Source organism: Lolium perenne, chromosome 2 (genome assembly GCF_019359855.2).
Source record: "Lolium perenne isolate Kyuss_39 chromosome 2, Kyuss_2.0, whole genome shotgun sequence".
NCBI lineage: Eukaryota > Viridiplantae > Streptophyta > Magnoliopsida > Poales > Poaceae > Lolium > Lolium perenne.
The window spans coordinates 199,930,819-199,951,099 of record NC_067245.2 but is presented as its reverse complement, the minus strand read 5'-3'; positions in this window follow the sequence as shown (position 1 = coordinate 199,951,099).

Here is a 20,281-nt window from a genome sequence, read left to right as displayed (position 1 = left end):
CTCCGAGGCATGGGCCGGCTGCTTGGAGCCGGCCCGGGTTTCGCCTAGCTGACTGACTTTCTTTTTTCCTTAGGCTGTGATGGATCGGCGCACCACTTTGTATAATCGCGCCGTTACCCATTACCACAAGGCCAAGCTGGACCGGGCCGACTTGGCCCGCGAGCTGGGAGCCGCCAAGGGTGAGCTCTTGCTTCTTTCGACTCGATGTCTTATTTTCTTTTGAATCTTCGTTGGCTGACGTTTCTTTCCGGCTGCCTCGCAGTTGAAGCCGCCAAGGTCCCGCGGCTGGAGTCGGATCTCCGGGCTGCTCGCGCCCAGTGCGCCGAGAGCGAGGAGGCGGGCCGTTCTTCAGCCGCCAAGCTCAAGCTAGCTGAGCAGGAGCTGGCACGGCTGCGCCTGCTGGAGCAGAACCACCTCTCTGAGCTCAACTCCCTTAGGACGGCGGAGAAGGAGAAGGTGGACGATCTGAGCCGGCGGCTAACGGAGGTGGAGAAGCAGCGGCTTGCGCTGCAAGAGGAGGTCACCGCCAAGTCCACGGAGCTGACGCCTACCGCCAAGCGCTGGACGGATGAGATTGGCGCACTTGATCGCGGCTTGGCGGGTGAGTGCACCTTAATGTTCCTTTCCCTTTGCCGGCTTTCGGCTGTCGGCTGCCGGCTTTCGTTGGCAGCCGGCAGCAGAAACTTCTGATGTCTTTGCTATCTCCATCTTCGGGCTGGTGGCGGTCGGTTCTTGCCGGCTGCCGCCAGGCTTTTCCTTTTGGCTTAGGACTTCGAAAATTTGCATTTTTCAGCTTATTTCGGCTTCGATGATTTCTGACTTGCTTCGTCTTGCAGCGGCCTTCCCGGAGACGCAGGACGCGGCTTTGGCAGCCGTTGGCGTTGCGCGCGAGTCTAGGAGGCAGGAGACCGGCGAGGGCAGCTCGGAGTATTTCTCCATGGAGGATCACATGGCGTCCATGGCTGCCCGCGTCGAGCCCATCACCAAGCTCGGCTGGGAGCTCCGGAAGGCGGTTGAAGAGCTGGCGCCGATGCTGTGGCCTGAGGAGGCGGTGCCGCAAGATATCTCCAGCCTCACCTCCCTGATGGAGCGGGCGCCGGATCGCTTCCTCGACTGGAAGGAGTCGGCCACGCGCGCTGGCGCCGACATGGCGCTGTCCTTCGTCCTCTCTTGGTACAACGAGGTGGACCTGGGGCAGCTTGAGTTCCGGCGAGCCGGCGTGGAGGACAAGCTCCCAGCCGAATACAAGGCCGCCCGTCTTGCTCGAGCCAGCACCATCGCCGACTTCGTCGACAAGGCCCTCTTCATCGCGGACCCGAACCCTCCTCCATCCGATGAGGACTACACGGAAGATGAGGAGGCGGAAGACGAGCCCGAAGACGACCCGGCAGCCGGCTCCGCGGACGCTCCTCCGGCTGGTCCTTCTCCAGCCGCGTCTTAGTTTTACCTGTCTTTCCAGTTGTTCTTTTGCCAAGACAATTTATTAAATCCCCGGGATGCCGGGTGCGCATGTATGAATATTATCGTCCTTTAATTATGTCACACTTTAATGTGTTTGTTAATCATTTGTGTGCCGAGTTGCTTTCTTTCGACTCGTTCGCTTTTTCCCATCCGCCCCACTCTTTGGCTGTGCTCTTGCCGGTCGTACGTCCGACTTGCGATCCGTCGCCGGATCAAGAGCGGGCCGCCGGGGTGAGGCTCGATAAGTATTTCAGTCGAACGAGCTGAATTCGGCAATTCGGCACTTTCATGAAAAGTTGCAAGTCAACTCGCTTTTACTCTTTCCCTTAGTCGTTTTTCGCGTGTCGGCTCCCTAGGCCTTGCTCCCGCCAGCCGGACAGCCGGGTTGCGGTCTGTAGCTGGATCGGAAGCCGGCTGTCGGAAACCGGATCACGTTACTGAGCCGACCGCGTGAGAGGGTTCAAGCCAATTGGCGAAACAGAGGTAAAGTACGCGAAAAACTTGTCGGAAACGGCGCTCTTGGCGCGTGCTTTTTCATAGCTTACAAAAGGGATACAAGGGATACATACATTCCTGCTCTCATGTGTAAAATGGGCGGAGTAAGTTGACATTCCAGGGACGTTTAGTCTCCTCGTCAGCCTTGTCCGGCTTGTTTTTCTTAGCCTCTTGGGCATCTATGAGATAGTAGGAATCATTGCCTACTGCCTTGCTCACGATGAAGGGACCCTCCCATGGGGATGACAGTTTATGCTGTCCGGCTGTCCGCTGGATCAGCCGGAGCACTAGGTCTCCTTCTCGGAATGCTAAGGGCTGGACCTTCCGGCTGTGATAGCGTCGGAGGCTTTGCTGGTAAATGGTAGATCTAGACGCAGCCAGCAGCCGGGCCTCTTCGACCAGGTCGACTCCATCTTCGCGAGCTTCTTTGGCCTCGGCTTCAGTGTAGAGCTTGATCCTTGGCGCGTCGTGCTCGATATCAGTCGGCAGGACGGCTTCGGCCCCGTATACGAGGAAAAATGGTGTGAAGCCGACTGAGCGGTTTGTCGTTGTGCGCAGGCTCCACAGCACATTGGGCAGCTCTTCAATCCAGCAGCCGGCTGCTCGCTCGAGCGGCTCCATCAGCCGGGGCCGGATGCCGGCTAGGACTAAGCCGTTAGCCTTTTCCACTTGTCCGTTGGACTCTGGGTGCGCCACAGAAGATAGGGCCATCCGGATCCCCATTTCCCCGCAATAGCGAGAGAAGATGCCTTGGGAGAAGTTGCTGCCGTTGTCAGTGATGATGCTGTGGGGGTAGCCGAACCTCACGATGATTTCCTTGAGGAATGTGACGGCTGTGGAGCCATCCAGCTTCTTGATTGGCTTGGCTTCGATCCACTTGGTGAATTTGTCAATCATCACCAAGAGGTGTGTCATGCCGCCTCGCGCCGTTCTGAATGGGCCTACCATATCCAAGCCCCATACGGCAAATGGCCATGTGATGGGGATGGTTTTCAAGGCGGAAGCCGGCTGGTGTCTTTTTTTTGCGAAGCGCTGACAGCCGTTGCACCTCTTCACCAACTCTTCTGCGTCTCTGAGCGCAGTCGGCCAGTAAAAACCGTGCCGGAAGGCTTTGGCCACTATGGCTCTGGATGAGGCGTGATGTCCGCACTCTCCTTGATGGATTTCCCGTAGGAGTTCAATCCCTTCAGCCGGCTCGACGCACCGCTGGAACACCCCACTTACGCTGCGTTTGTACAGCTGGTGGTTGATGATTGTATAGGCCTTGGCCCTTCTCTCAATCTGCCTGGCCTGGACTCTATCCTCAGGCAGCACACCGTCGGTGAGGTAGGAGAGGAATTCTTGTGCCCATGAAGGTACGCATCTTATCTCGAATACGCTAACCAACAGGGCCTCCTGCGTGGGAGCTTCCGGATCCGACTGCATGGTCGCCGGGTTCGGCTTGCTAGCCGGCGGGTTCGGCTTGCTAGCCCCCGAGTTTGGCGATGAAGCCCCCGGGTTGGACTGAGAAGTCCCCGGGTTCGGCATGGTAGCCGGCGGGTTCGGCTTGTTAGCCCCCGACTTGGGCGATGAAGCCCCCGGGTTCGGCTGAGCAGCCCCCGGGTCAGCCGGCACGAATATTGAATCTGAATCCGGTGACGGTATGATGGACGGCTTCTTGAGAACCGCCAAGGCGATGCCCGGCGGAATGGCTTGCCGGGTTGAACCAATCTTGGATAAGGCGTCAGCCACCTCGTTGTTTGCTCGTGGCACATGGTGGAATTCGCAGCCGTCGAAGAAGCCGGATAGCTGCTGGACATGGAAGCGGTATGAGGCCATGTTGGCGTCCTTCGCGTCCCAGTCGCCAGATGCTTGCTGTATGACCAAGTCGGAGTCGCCGAAGCAAAGTATGCGACGCACGCCAATCTCCTTGGCCAGCTTCAGCCCATGAATGAGCGCTTCATATTCCGCCACATTGTTGGATGCGGCGAAGTGGATCTGCAGGACGTAGTCCAGCCGATCTCCCTTGGGAGAGGTGAGGATGATGCCGGCTCCCAAGCCGTTGCGCATCTTCGAACCGTCAAAGTGCATCTTCCAGTGTGTGGAATCCGGCACAGGCGGCAGGTACTGCATCTCGGCCCAGTCGACGAAGAAGTCCGCGAGGATCTGCGACTTGATGGCTGTGCGTGGCTCGTAGAGGATGGTGTGGGCGGCTAGCTCCAGGGCCCACTTGGCAACCCGGCCGTTGGCATCCTTGCTGCCGATGATTTCCGCCAAGGGCACTGTGGCAACCACCTTGATGAGGTGCTCTTGGAAGTAGTGCTTGAGCTTCTTGGCCGCCATGTAGACACCGTAGGTGACCTTCTGGTAGTGGGGGTAGTTTTGCTTCGACTGGGAGAGCACTTCGCTAAGGTAGTAGACTGGACGCTGGACCAGCTGCTCCCTGCCGTCTTCTTTGCGCTCCACCACCAGGACAACGCTAACCACTCGATTGGTGGCTGCGATGTACAACAGCATCGGCTCCATTGAAGCCGGCGTTGCAAGGATTGGCGCGGTTGAGAGCACGCGCTTCAAGTCACGGAAAGCTTCCTCCGCCTGCGGTGACCAGACGAACTTGTCCGTCTTCTTCATCAATTGATACAGGGGCAGTGCCTTCTCCCCCAGCCGGCTGACGAAGCGGCTCAAGGAAGCCAGGCAGCCAGCGAACTTCTGGACGTCCTTGAGGCACTGCGGCAGTTCCATCTTCTCCAGGGCACTGATCTTGTCCGGGTTGGCTTCGATCCCTCGCTGAGAGACGAGGTAGCCAAGGAGCTGGCCAGACGGCACGCCGAATGTGCACTTGGCCGGGTTGAGCTTCATCCGAAATCTTCTCAGATTGGTGAAGGTTTCTCTCAGGTCATCAAGGAGGGTAGTCGTCTCCTTGGTCTTTACAACGACATCATCCGCATATGCGTGAACGTTTCTGCCGATTTGATCCTGCAAGCATTTTTGCATGCACCTTTGGTAGGTGGCGCCTGCATTTTTCAAGCCGAACGGCATAGTCGTGTAGCAATAAGCCCCGTACGGGGTAATGAACGAAGTCTTTATTTGATCAGCCGGATTCAAAGGAATCTGGTGGTAGCCCGAATAGGCGTCTAGGAAAGACAACAGTTCACAGCCGACAGTCGAGTCTATGACTTGATCTATGCGCGGCAGGGGGAAGGGATCCTTCGGGCACGCCTTGTTCAGGCTGGTGTAGTCGATACACATGCGCCAGGAGCCGTTCTTCTTCAAAACCAGGACCGGGTTCGCCAACCAGTCCGGGTGCAGCACTTCCATGATGAAGCCGGCAGCTAGGAGCCGGGCGATTTCTTCACCGATGGCCTTCCTTCGTTCTTCGGCGAAGCGCCTGAGAGGCTGCTTCACCGGCTTGGCTTCAGGCCGGACGTGGAGGTGGTGCTCAGCCAACTCCCTCGGCACACCCGGCATGTCTCTTGGAGTCCATGCGAAGATGTCCCGATTCTCACGGAGGAAGCTGGTGAGCTCGCTTTCCTATTTCTTGCTCAAGCCGGCACCGATGGTGACGTACTTGTCCGGCTGCGCCGGGTCCAGCAGGATCTTCTTGGTGTTGTCGGCCGGCTGGAAGTGAGTCGTCCCAGCCGGGTTGCCTGCAGCTGACATGTCTGTCTGCGCGGCTTTGGCGAGGGCGACGGCGTCGTGGATGAGCTGCTTCTCGGTGGTGATGACCAGCGTTTGGGCCATCTTGGAGCTCTGCGTGGCGCAGTCCATGGAGCGGCGATAGTCGCCGGCTACGGTGATGACCCCCTTGGGGCCAGGCAGCTTCATCTTCAGGTACCCATAATGGGGCACCGCCATGAACTTGGTCAGGGCCGGCCTGCCCAGGAGCACGTGGTAGGGACTCACGAGGTCCACCACCTCGAACTCGATTCTCTCGGTGCGAAAGTGATCCGGCTTCCCGAACATCACCTCCAGCGTGATCCGGCCGATCGGCTGGCAGCAGTGGCCTGGCACGATGCCGTGGAAGACGGTGGGGGTGGGGCGCAACTCGGCCTCCTGGATGCCCAGCTTGTGGGCGGTGTCGCGGTAGAGGATGTTGATGCTGCTGCCGCCGTCGATGAGGACGCGCGAAAAACGCACGCTGCACCGGGTTGTGCCGATGGTGGGGTCGAGGACCATGGCGTAGCTGCCCGGCTTCGGCAGGACAGCTGGTGTGTCGCGGCGATCAAAAGTGATGGCCTGCTCTGACCAGTTTAGGTACTGGGGGACCGGTGGTATGACCGCGTTGACCTCGAGGGAACGGCTCTGCTGGCTCGTCTTGTCCTCAGGCTCGGAGGTGAAGATGATGTAGGTAGCATCTTCGGCCAGATATCGGCCGGCATGGTGCACTTGGTTAGCCTCGTGGTGCTCGAGGTTGGCGTTCTCTGCGCCGGCTTGGCCACCTGGCCCGCCGGCTGGTGGGGGCGGGGGTGGAGGCGGGAGAGGTTCACCGCTTGTCAGCCGCTTCATGAAGTGGCAGTCGCGGGTTGTGTGGTTGGAGGGGTTCTTGCCGCTGTGGTACTTGCACGGCGAGTCGAGCATCTGCTCGAAGGTGTACTTCGGCTTCCACTGCCGGTCTTGCTTCTGGCGGCGGCTGCCGCCTGCCGCGTTGTCTGCCACGGCGGCTACGTGGGCGGAGCCGTACCGGCGGTCCGGCTGGTCACTGTGACGCTTGCCGCGGTAGTTGTCCCGCCGGCTGCCATGAGAGGCGCCGTCTGCCGGCTTGTGCTCAGCCGGCTTGTGGTGGTCCCGCCTGGAGGGAGCCGGTGCTGGGTCAGCCGGCGCCTTGCCGGCTTCTTCGGCCAGCGCGTACTTGTCCGCGATGGCCATCAAGGCGGCCATCGACTTGGGGTCACTACGGCGCAGCTTGTGCCACAGCATGGTGTTTGGCCGGCAGCCTCCCATGAAGAAGCTGATGGCCTGGATCTCGTGCACGCCCTCGCAGGAGTTGCGCATCTCGCACCAGCGCGTCAGGTACGCGCGATCCGTCTCGTCCGGGCCCTGCTTGCACATCTCAAGCTGCTGAGGGCGACCCGGCCGGCGGTAGGTGCCGGTGAAGTTGCTGACGAAGGCCTCTTCGAAATCCAGCCAGCCGTTGATGCTGCCGGCTGGCAGGTTGTTGAGCTAGGTGCGGGCGGAGCCGACCAGCATCAGGGGGGAGTAGCGTACCGCCCATCGCTTGTTGCCTCGAGAGATGCCGACTGCGGTGGAGTAGTCCTGCAGCCAGTCCTCCGGCTTGGCGGTGCCGTCGTACTTGGGCGTGTCGCGGGGGAGCTGGAAGCCGTCGAGTACGGGCTCGTTGGCGATGCGGGGCCCGAAGCACTTGGGGCAAGCCGGCGCCTCCTCTTCCGCGATGCGGGATTCGACCAGCCGATCGAGGCGGTCTCTGGCATCGGTGGGCTCGATGCGGGGGCCCAGCCGGGAGCGTGCCGGCTGGCGTGTGCCGGCTGCTTCTGGAGCCGGCCGGTGCTGACGGCGGGGCTCGGAGTCTTGCTCCTGGTTCCGGCTCGGGGGAGGCCGGCTACGGCTGCTGCCGCTCGGCTGGTGGCTCGGCCGGCCCGAACTTGCGTGCGTGGCCCGGGAGTCACGGTGCCGGCTTGGTGCTGGGGAGGCGGACTCGGCCGTGTCCCTGGCGCCTTCCCTGTCGTTGCCTGCAGCGCCACGAGCGTGAGAAGCTCTGGGGGCATTGACGTACCTGGGGTCGGCCGCCTGCTTGTTGGCTGCGTTGAGCAGCTCAGTCACCCGCATGGTTTGGCGGCGTAACTCTTCGCCTTCAAGGCGGTTCAGCTCTTCTGCGGCGGCTTGTGCTGCGCGCATGTTCTTGTCGGGGGTGTTGTAGACGGGTAGCTCCGCGGACAGAGTCGGCGAAGGAGCGCCGTCGCGGGCGATCTCAGCGCCAAGGTCGCGGCCTCTGCGGCGGATCTGACCGGCTCGGCTGGGACCGTCGCCGCCTGGAGTGAGGCCGTGGGCGCGGTTGTACTCGCGCTGGGTGATCTCCATCTGGCGCTTAGCAGCAGCCAGTTCTTCGGTTTGCTTGAGGAGGAGCTGGCGGTGCGCCTCCAGATCCGCCTCGATGGTGGTGGGGTCGCCGCCAGGCGTGAGCGGGGTGCTCAGCTTCGCCCGGACTTCGTCCAGCTGGGACGGTGGCGGTGGCGCCTTTGGGCCCGAGCCGGAGGCGTTGGGGTCGACGTTACGCTCCAGGTTGGGGCCACGGGTGCGCGGGTTCTTGGTGGGGAGCTCCTCGCCAGCCATCATGACTTGCACGACGACGGGGCTGGCAGGTGCGCTGCTGCCGGCTCGCGGAGGAGGGCTTGCGCAGCGCAGGACCTGCCGCGGGTAGCGCGGCGGTGCGACGGTAGCGACGTAGACGTCGTGGCCGCCGAAGGAGATGACGCTGCCGCCGGCTGGGAAGGGCCGGTCAGCGAAGCAGCCAGCGTTGTCGCTGACGCAGTCGAGGGAGCCGAATCTCCAGATCAAGCCTGAAGCGACTCGCTCGCCGGTGGTGATGGTGAGGCCCGTCCGGATGAAAACACCGGCCGAGGATGCTGAGGGCCCCACGGTGGGCGCCAAATGTCGTGGGATCGTCACGGCATATGCCATAGGGTGGCTAATCGAAGTGGTTCCTGAGGGATCTCACGGCGGTATCCGGATGCGGGTATGGGCACGAGCGACACGGCGACGTACCCAGGTTCGAGGCCCTCCGATGGAGGTAAAACCTCTACTCCTGCTATGAGTGTATATGATGATCACACAATACAATGGTGCTCCTAGAGCTATGTCCGGCTGCTCCTGGGAGGCTAAGGGAGACGATGGTCTCTCTCTCAGGGCAGCTCTATGGGTGGAGTGAAGTAAGAATGATCGATCCCCTGCACGAGAGGGGGTAGTGCGGCTTATATAGGCGCCGGCACTTTACATATAAGACCCTATAGTTTACTGGCCGGCCTGGCCGGCTTCGGCTTCCGCTCCTTCCCGAGGCGGTGACGTCAGGAGCCGTTGAGGCATCGTGGCCTGTCCCATCCGGCTGCCACGGTCAGCGGTATGGAGAGGAGGTGTCCCTGTCGCCGTCAGCCACTGTAGCCAGTACGGATCGTCGTAAGCCCTGGCGGCCTGTCCGGCGCGTGGCACTATTGCTCCACAGTGCCCCGCGTTTTACGGAAGATGGAGTCAGCGTGGACTTTCGGAACCCGGATCACCAACCCGGTTCCTTCCAGTGCAAGACTCGCCAGCCTCGAGTCAGTCTGAGGTACAAACCCCAGTCGGATATGGCTTGTAGAAGCCGGCCGAGCTACAGCATTGGTGGCCGTAGCCAGGCCGACTAGGACCTAGAGCCAGCCGGCTTCCGGACCAGCCGGCCACAGCGCAAGCCGGCTGCTCCTCAGCCAGCCTTTGCCGCGAGCCGGCCAGTGGCCAGCCGGCTGCTCCGCGTCCATTGCCCTATCCGGGGTCTTCCCCCCGACAGCGTCTTGATCTATCTCTATAAATCTTGATGCCTAATATATACGATGCTTCACCAAGGTCTTTCATTGAAAAACTATTATTCAAATAACCTTTAACACTGCTTAATAGTTCTATATCATTCCCGATCAACAATATGTCATCTACATATAATATTAGGAATGCTACAGAGCTCCCACTCACTTTCTTGTAAATACAGGCCTCTCCATGACACTGTATAAACCCGAAGTCTTTGATCACCTTATCAAAGCGTCGGTTCCAACTTCTTGATGCTTGCTTCAGTCCATAGATTGAACGCTGAAGTTTGCATACTTTGTCAGCATTTTTAGGATCGACAAAACCTTTGGGTTGTACCATATACAACTCTTCCTCAATGTCTCCATTAAGGAACGCCGTTTTGACATCCATCTGCCAAATCTCATAATCGAAAAATGCAGCTATTGCTAACAAAATCCTCACAGATTTTAGCTTCGCTACAGGTGAGAAAGTCTCATCGTAGTCAACTCCTTGAATTTGTCGGAAACCCTTTGCGACAAGTCGAGCTTTGTAGACAGTAATATTACCATCTGCATCTGTTTTTCTCTTGAAGATCCATTTATTCTCGACAGCCTTTCGGCTATCAGGTAAGTCTACCAAAGTCCATACTTTGTTATCATACATGGATCCCATTTCGGATTTCATGGCTTCTTGCCATTTGTTGGAATCTGGGCTCATCATCGCGTCTTCATACGTCGCAGGGTCCTCATCATTGTTATCCACAATCATGACATTTAGACAAGGATCATACCAATCAGGAGTGGTACGTTCCCTTGTCGATCTGCGAGGTTCAGTAGTTTCCTCGTTCGAAGTTTCATGATCATTATCATTAGCTTCCTCTGTTGCCGGTGTAGGCGGTACAGGTACAACTTCCGGTACTGTGCTACTCTGATCAACGAGTATAGATTCATCAATCTCATCGAGTTCTACTTTTCTTCCAGTCACTTCTTTAGTGAGAAATTCTTTCTCAAGAAAGGTTCCGTTCTTAGCAACAAAGATTTTGCCTTCGGATTTGTGATAGAAAGTATACCCTATAGTTTCCTTAGGGTATCCTATGAAGACGCATTTCTCCGCTTTGGGTTCTAGCTTGTCCGGTTGTAACTTCTTTACATAGGCTTCGCAACCCCAAACTTTCAGGAACGACAGCTTAGGTTTCTTATTAAACCATAATTCATACGGTGTCGTTTCTACGGATTTTGATGGTGCTCTATTTAAAGTGAATGCGGCTGTCTCTAATGCATAACTCCAAAATGATAACAGCAAATCAGTAAGAGACATCATAGAACGAACCATATCTAAGAGAGTTCGATTACGACGTTCGGACACACCGTTACGTTGAGGTGTTCCCGGCGGTGTCAATTGTGAAAGTATTCCGTATTTCTTTAAATGCATGCCAAACTCATAACTCAGATATTCACCTCCATGATCAGATCGTAGAAATTTGATCTTCTTGTTACGTTGATTTTCTACTTCACTTTGGAATTCCTTAAACTTCTCGAAAGTTTTGGATTTATGTTTCATGAAATAGATATACCCTTATCTACTCAGATCATCTGTGAAGGTTAGAACATAACGATAACCACCGCGCGATGCTACGCTCATTGGTCCACACACATCGGTATGTATGATTTCCAATAAGTCAGTAGCTCGCTCCATCATACCAGAAAATGGAGTCTTTGTCATTTTTCCCATTAGACATGCTTCGCATCTATCAAGTGACTCAAAGTCAAGTGATTCAAGTAATCCATCAGTATGGAGTTTCTTCATACGTTTCACTCCAATATGACCAAGACGACAGTGCCACATATAAGTAGAATTATCATTCAATTTAATTCGCTTAGCATCAATGTTATGTATATGCGTATCACTACTATCGAGATCTAACAGAAATAAGCCATTCTTTTGTGGTGCTCGACCATAAAAGATATTATTCATAAAAATAGAACAACCATTATTCTCAGACTTGAATGAATAACCGTCTTGCATTAAACAAGATCCAGATATAATGTTCATGCTCAACGCGGGTACAAAATAACAATTATTCAGGCTTAAAACTAATCCCGAAGGTAGATGTAGAGGAAGTGTGCCGACAGCGATCACATCGACTTTGGATCCATTTCCAACGCACATCGTCACTTCATCTTTCAGTAGTCTTCGTTTATTCTTTAGTTCCTGTTTTGAGTTACAAATATGAGCAACCGAACCAGTATCAAATACCCAGGTACTAGAACGAGAACTAGTGAGATAAACATCTATAACATGTATATCAGATATACCTTCTTTCTTCTTCTTGACAAGGCCGCTCTTCAGATCAGCCAGATACTTGGAGCAATTACGCTTCCAGTGTCCCTTCTCCTTGCAGTAATAGCACTCAGCATCAGGCTTAGGGCCGTTCTTAGGTTTCACAGGAGGCGTGGCAGCTTTCTTGCCACCCTTCTTGAATTTTCCCTTAGACTTGCCCTGTTTCTTGAAACTGGTGGTCTTGTTGACCATCAACACTTGGTGCTCTTTCTTGATCTCAATCTCAGCAGCTTTTAGCATGCCAAAGAGTTCAGGTAACTCCTTGTTCATGTTCTACATATTGTAGTTCATCACAAAGTTCTTGTAACTTGGTGGCAGTGATTGAAGGACATGATTAATCCCCAGTCTGTTAGGAATCACTATTCCCAAGTCATCGAAGTTTCTTCGCATGCCCGGTCATGGCGAGCATGTGCTCACTAACGGAGCTGCCTTCTTCCATCATGCAGCTGAAGAATTGTTTCGATGCTTCATAGCATTCCACGGCCGCATGAGTCTCAAAAATAGCTTTCAGCTCTTTCATCAACTCATGAGGATCGTGGTGCTCAAAATGTTTTTGAAGATCGGATTCCAGACTGCATAGGATGGCACACTGAACTTGAGAGTACCATATTTTCCGAGTCTCGTAAACAGCTTTTACTTCATCGGTTTCAGTTTCTGCAGGAGGGTCACCTAGCGGTGCATCAAGCACATATTGCAGATTTCCGCCAGAGAGGAAGATCCTCACATGACGGAACCAGTCGGTGAAGTTGCTACCGTTACTCTTAAGTTTTTCTTTCTCTAGGAACTGGTTAAAATTGATTGGGGACACCATCTCTACAACATATATTTGCAAAAGTTTAGACTAAGTTTATGACAAATTGAGTTCAAATTTTAATTCAACATAATTAAAAATCTAGGTGAACTCCCACTCAAAACAATATCCCTCACATTGTCTTAGTGATCACACGAACCAAATCCACCGCACCTATGTCCGATCATCACGAGACAAGGTGTGATTTCAATGGCGAACACTCAAAGTGTTCATCATATCAACCATATGATTCATGCTCTACCTTTCGGTATCACGTGTTCCGAGACCATGTCTGTACATGCTAGGCTCGTTAAGGCCACCTTAGTATCCGCATGTGCAAAACTGTCTTGCACCCGTTGTATGCACTTGTTGATTCTATCACACCCGATCATCACGAGATGCTTCGAAACGACAAGTCTTGGCAACGGTGCTACTAAGGATGAACACTTTATTATCTTGAGATTTTAGTGAGGGATCATCTTATAATGCTACCGTCGCAATCTAAGCAAAATAAGATGCATAAAAGGATTAACATCACATGCAGTTCATATGTGATATGATATGGCCCTTTTGTCTTTGCGCCTTTGATCTTCATCTCCAAAGCACGGAAATGATCTCCATCATCTTCGGGCATGATCTCCATCATCGTCGGCGTAGCGTCAAGGTCAATGGCGCCGTCTTCATGATTGTCCTCCATGTAGCAACTATTACAACTACTTTGAAATACTACTCAACATGAAATTTAAAGACAACCATAAGGCTCCTGCCGGTTGCCACAATAATAATGATCATCTCATACATATTCATCATCACATTATGGCCATATCACATCACCAAACCCTGCAAAAACAAGTTAGACGTCTCTAATTTGGTTTGCATATTTTACGTGGTTTAGGGTTTTCGAGAGAGATCTAATCTACCTACGAACATGAACCACAACGTTGATACTAATGTTTTCAATAGAAGAGTAAATTGAATCTTCACTATAGTAGGAGAGACAGACACCCGCAAAGCCTCTTATGCAATACAAGTTGCATGTCGAACGAGGAACAAGTCTCATGAACGCGGTCATGTAAAGTTAGTCCGAGCCGCTTCATCCCACTATGCCACAAAGATGCAAAGTACTAAAACTAAAGATAACAAGAGCATCAACGCCCACAAAACCATTGTGTTCTACTCGTGCAACCATCTATGCATAGACACGGCTCTGATACCACTGTAGGATAACGTTGCATAGAAAACAAAAAATTTCCTACCGCGAACACGCAATCCAAGCCAAGATGCAATCTAGAAGACGGTAGCAACGAGGGGTTTATCGAGTCTCACCCTTGAAGAGATTCCAAAGCCTACAAGAGGAGGCTCTTGTTGCTGCGGTAGACGTTCACTTGCCGCTTGCAAAAGCGCGTAGAAGATCTTGATCACGATCGGTTCCGGCGCCACGAACGGGCAGCACCTCCGTACTCGGTCACACGTTCGGTTGTTGATGAAGACGACGTCCACCTCCCCGTTCCAGCGGGCAGCGGAAGTAGTAGCTCCTCTTGAATCCGACAGCACGACGGCGTGGTGTCGGTGGTGGTGGAGAAGTCCGGCGGAGCTTCGCTAAGCGTGCGGGAAGTGGAGGAGCGGGGCGGCTAGGGTTTGGGGAGAGGGGGGCGCCGGCCACTATGGGGTGCGGCCACCTTGGTGGTGTTTGAGGTGGCCGGCCCCCTCCCCCTTGGCCCTCATTATATAGGTGGAACCCCAAGAGTTGGTCTCCAAGTCTTCGAATAAGACTCGAACCAAAAACCTTCCATATGGAGGGGAAACCTAGCCAAGCTAGGACTCCCACTAGAGGTGGGAGTTCCACCTCCCATATGGGGGGGTGGCCGGCCCCCTAAGGGGGAGTCCACTTGGGACTCCTCCCCCACTAGGGTTGGCCGGCCATGGAGGTGGAGTCCCATGTGGACTCCACCTTCCTTGGTGGTTTCTTCCGGACTTTTCTAGAACCTTCTAGAACCTTCCATAGAACCTTCCGCGACATTTTAATTCACATAAAATGACATCCTATATATGAATCTTATTCTCCGGACCATTCCGGAACTCCTCGTGATGTCCGGGATCTCATCCGGGACTCCGAACAAATATTCGAACTCCATTCCATATTCAAGTTCTACCATTTTAACATCCAACTTTAAGTGTGTCACCCTACGGTTCGTGAACTATGCGGACATGGTTGAGTACTCACTCCGACCAATAACCAATAGCGGGATCTGGAGATCCATAATGGCTCCCACATATTCAACGATGACTTTAGTGATCGAATGAACCATTCACATACAATACCAATTCCCTTTATCACGCGATATTTTACTTGTCCGAGGTTTGATCTTCGGTATCACTCTATACCTTGTTCAACCTCGTCTCCTGACAAGTACTCTTTACTCGTACCGTGGTATGTGGTCTCTTATGAACTCATTCATATGCTTGCAAGGCATTAGACGACATTCCACCGAGAGGGCCCAGAGTATATCTATCCGTTATCGGGATGGACAAATCCCACTATTGATCCATATGCCTCAACTCATACTTTCCGGATACTTAATCCCACCTTTATAGCCACCCATTTACGCAGTGGTGTTTGGTGTAATCAAAGTACCTTTCCGGTATAAGTGATTTACATGATCTCATGGTCATAAGGACTAGGTAACTATGTATCGAAAGCTTATAGCAAATAACTTAATGACGAGATCTTATGCTACGCTTAATTGGGTGTGTCCATTACATCATTCATACAATGACATAACCTTGTTATTAATAACATCCAATGTTCATGATTATGAAACTAATCATCCATTAATCAACAAGCTAGTTTAAGAGGCATACTAGGGACTTCTTGTTGTCTACATATCACACATGTACTAATGTTTCGGTTAATACAATTATAGCATGATATATAAACATTTATCATAAACATAAAGATATAAATAATAACCACTTTATTATTGCCTCTAGGGCATATCTCCTTCAGTCTCCCACTTGCACTAGAGTCAATAATCTAGATTACATTGTAATATACCTAACACCCATGGCATTCTGGTGTTGGTCATGCTTTGCCCTAGGGAGAGCTTTAGTCAACGGATCTGCTACATTCAGATCAGTATGTACTTTGCAAATCTTTACTTCTCCATCTTCGATGTACTCGCGAATCGAGTGGTAACGCAGCTTGATATGCTTCAGCCTCTTGTGTGACCTTGGCTCTTGTGCATTGGCGATGGCACCCATGTTATCACAGTAAATGATTAATGGGTCCAATGCACTAGGAACCACACCGAGCTCTACAATGAACCTCTTCATCCATACCGCTTCTGATGAAGCCTCTGAAGCCGCTATGTACTCTGATTCTGTTGAAGACTTTGCCACCGTGCACTGCTTCGAGCTTGCCCAGCCATCGCAGCACCATTCAATATAAACACGTACCCAGATTGTGACTTAGAGTCATCAGGATCAGTGTTCCAACTTGCATCGGTGTAACCACTTACAACGAGCTCTTGGTCACCTCCATAACAAAGAAACATATCCTTAGTTCTTTTCAAGTACTTCAGGATATTCTTGACCGCTGTCCAGTGTTCCATTCCTGGATCACTTTGATATCTGCTAGTCAAACTAACAGCATGTGCTATATCCGGTCTAGTACATAGCATGGCATACATGATAGATCCTACTGCCGAGGCATAGGGGATTTTACTCATCCTTTCTCTTTCTTCTGCCGTAGCCGGTCCTTGAGTCTTACTCAAAACTTTGCCTGGTAACATAGGTAAGAACCCTTTCTTACTTTCGTCCATTCTAAACTTCTTTAGAATCTTGTCCAGATATGTACTCTGTGATAGCCCTATTAGGCGTCTTGATCTATCTCTATAAATCTTGATGCCTAATATATACGATGCTTCACCAAGGTCTTTCATTGAAAAACTATTATTCAAATAACCTTTAACACTGCTTAATAGTTCTATATCATTCCCGATCAACAATATGTCATCTACATATAATATCAGGAATGCTACAGAGCTCCCACTCACTTTCTTGTAAATACAGGCCTCTCCATGACACTGTATAAACCCGAAGTCTTTGATCACCTTATCAAAGCGTCGGTTCCAACTTCTTGATGCTTGCTTCAGTCCATAGATTGAACGCTGAAGTTTGCATACTTTGTCAGCATTTTTAGGATCGACAAAACCTTTGGGTTGTACCATATACAACTCTTCCTCAATGTCTCCATTAAGGAACGCCGTTTTGACATCCATCTGCCAAATCTCATAATCGAAAAATGCAGCTATTGCTAACAAAATCCTCACAGATTTTAGCTTCGCTACAGGTGAGAAAGTCTCATCGTAGTCAACTCCTTGAATTTGTCGGAAACCCTTTGCGACAAGTCGAGCTTTGTAGACAGTAATATTACCATCTGCATCTGTTTTTCTCTTGAATATCCATTTATTCTCGACAGCCTTTCGGCTATCAGGTAAGTCTACCAAAGTCCATACTTTGTTATCATACATGGATCCCATTTCGGATTTCATGGCTTCTTGCCATTTGTTGGAATCTGGGCTCATCATCGCGTCTTCATACGTCGCAGGGTCCTCATCATTGTTATCCACAATCATGACATTTAGACAAGGATCATACCAATCAGGAGTGGTACGTTCCCTTGTCGATCTGCGAGGTTCAGTAGTTTCCTCGTTCGAAGTTTCATGATCATTATCATTAGCTTCCTCTATTGCCGGTGTAGGCGGTACAGGTACAACTTCCGGTACTGTGCTACTCTGATCAACGAGTATAGATTCATCAATCTCATCGATTTCTACTTTTCTTCCAGTCACTTCTTTAGTGAGAAATTCTTTCTCAAGAAAGGTTCCGTTCTTAGCAACAAAGATTTTGCCTTCGGATTTGTGATAGAAAGTATACCCTATAGTTTCCTTAGGGTATCCTATGAAGACGCATTTCTCCGCTTTGGGTTCTAGCTTGTCCGGTTGTAACTTCTTTACATAGGCTTCGCAACCCCAAACTTTCAGGAACGACAGCTTAGGTTTCTTATTAAACCATAATTCATACGGTGTCGTTTCTACGGATTTTGATGGTGCTCTATTTAAAGTGAATGCGGCTGTCTCTAATGCATAACTCCAAAATGATAACGGCAAATCAGTAAGAGACATCATAGAACGAACCATATCTAAGAGAGTTCGATTACGACGTTCGGACACACCGTTACGTTGAGGTGTTCCCGGCGGTGTCAATTGTGAAAGTATTCCGTATTTCTTTAAATGCATGCCAAACTCATAACTCAGATATTCACCTCCATGATCAGATCGTAGAAATTTGATCTTCTTGTTACGTTGATTTTCTACTTCACTTTGGAATTCCTTAAACTTCTCGAAAGTTTTGGATTTATGTTTCATGAAATAGATATACCCATATCTACTCAGATCATCTGTGAAGGTTAGAACATAACGATAACCACCGCGCGATGCTACGCTCATTGGTCCACACACATCGGTATGTATGATTTCCAATAAGTCAGTAGCTCGCTCCATCATACCAGAAAATGGAGTCTTTGTCATTTTTCCCATTAGACATGCTTCGCATCTATCAAGTGACTCAAAGTCAAGTGATTCAAGTAATCCATCAGTATGGAGTTTCTTCATACATTTCACTCCAATATGACCAAGACGACAGTGCCACATATAAGTAGAATTATCATTCAATTTAATTCGCTTAGCATCAATGTTATGTATATGCGTATCACTACTATCGAGATCTAACAGAAATAAGCCATTCTTTTATGGTGCTCGACCATAAAAGATATTATTCATAAAAATAGAACAACCATTATTCTCAGACTTGAATGAATAACCGTCTTGCATTAAACAAGATCCAGATATAATGTTCATGCTCAACGCGGGTACAAAATAACAATTATTCAGGCTTAAAACTAATCCCGAAGGTCGATGTAGAGGAAGTGTGCCGACAGCGATCACATCGACTTTGGATCCATTTCCAACGCGCATCGTCACTTCATCTTTCAGTAGTCTTCGTTTATTCTTTAGTTCCTGTTTCGAGTTACAAATATGAGCAACTGAACCAGTATCAAATACCCAGGTACTAGAACGAGAACTAGTGAGATAAACATCTATAACATGTATATCAGATATACCTTCTTTCTTCTTCTTGACAAGGCCGCTCTTCAGATCAGCCAGATACTTGGAGCAATTACGCTTCCAGTGTCCCTTCTCCTTGCAGTAATAGCACTCAGCATCAGGCTTAGGGCCGTTCTTAGGTTTCACAGGAGGCGTGGCAGCTTTCTTGCCACCCTTCTTGAATTTTCCCTTAGACTTGCCCTGTTTCTTGAAACTGGTGGTCTTGTTGACCATCAACACTTGGTGCTCTTTCTTGATCTCAATCTCAGCAGCTTTTAGCATGCCAAAGAGTTCAGGTAACTCCTTGTTCATGTTCTGCATATTGTAGTTCATCACAAAGTTCTTGTAACTTGGTGGCAGTGATTGAAGGACACGATTAATCCCCAGTCTGTTAGGAATCACTATTCCTAAGTCACTGAGTTTCTTCGCATGCCCGGTCATGGCGAGCATGTGCTCACTAACGGAGCTGCCTTCTTCCATCATGCAGCTGAAGAATTGTTTCGATGCTTCATAGCATTCCACGGCCACATGAGTCTCAAAAATAGCTTTCAGCTCTTTCATCAACTCATGAGGATCGTGGTGCTCAAAATGTTTTTGAAGATCGGATTCCAGACTGCATAGGATGGCACACTGAACTTGAGAGTACCGTATTTTCCGAGTCTCGTAAACAGCTTTTACTTCATCGGTTTCAGTTTCTGCAGGAGGGTCACCTAGCGGTGCATCAAGCACATATTGCAGATTTCCGCCAGAGAGGAAGATCCTCACATGACGGAACCAGTCGGTGAAGTTGCTATCGTTACTCTTAAGTTTTTCTTTCTCTAGGAACTGGTTAAAATTGATTGGGGACACCATCTCTACAACATATATTTGCAAAAGTTTAGACTAAGTTTATGACAAATTGAGTTCAAATTTTAATTCAACATAATTAAAAATCTAGGTGAACTCCCACTCAAAACAATATCCCTCGCATTGTCTTAGTGATCACACGAACCAAATCCACCGCACCTATGTCCGATCATCACGAGACAAGGTGTGATTTCAATGGCGAACACTCAAAGTGTTCATCATATCAACCATATGATTCATGCTCTACCTTTCGGTATCACGTGTTCCGAGACCATGTCTGTACATGCTAGGCTCGTTAAGGCCACCTTAGTATCCGCATGTGCAAAACTGTCTTGCACCCGTTGTATGCACTTGTTGATTCTATCACACCCGATCATCACGAGATGCTTCGAAACGACAAGTCTTGGCAACGGTGCTACTAAGGATGAACACTTTATTATCTTGAGATTTTAGTGAGGGATCATCTTATAATGCTACCGTCGCAATCTAAGCAAAATAAGATGCATAAAAGGATTAACATCACATGCAGTTCATATGTGATATGATATGGCCCTTTTGTCTTTGCGCCTTTGATCTTCATCTCCAAAGCACGGAAATGATCTCCATCATCTTCGGGCATGATCTCCATCATCGTCGGCGTAGCGTCAAGGTCAATGGCGCCGTCTTCATGATTGTCCTCCATGTAGCAACTATTACAACTACTTTGAAATACTAC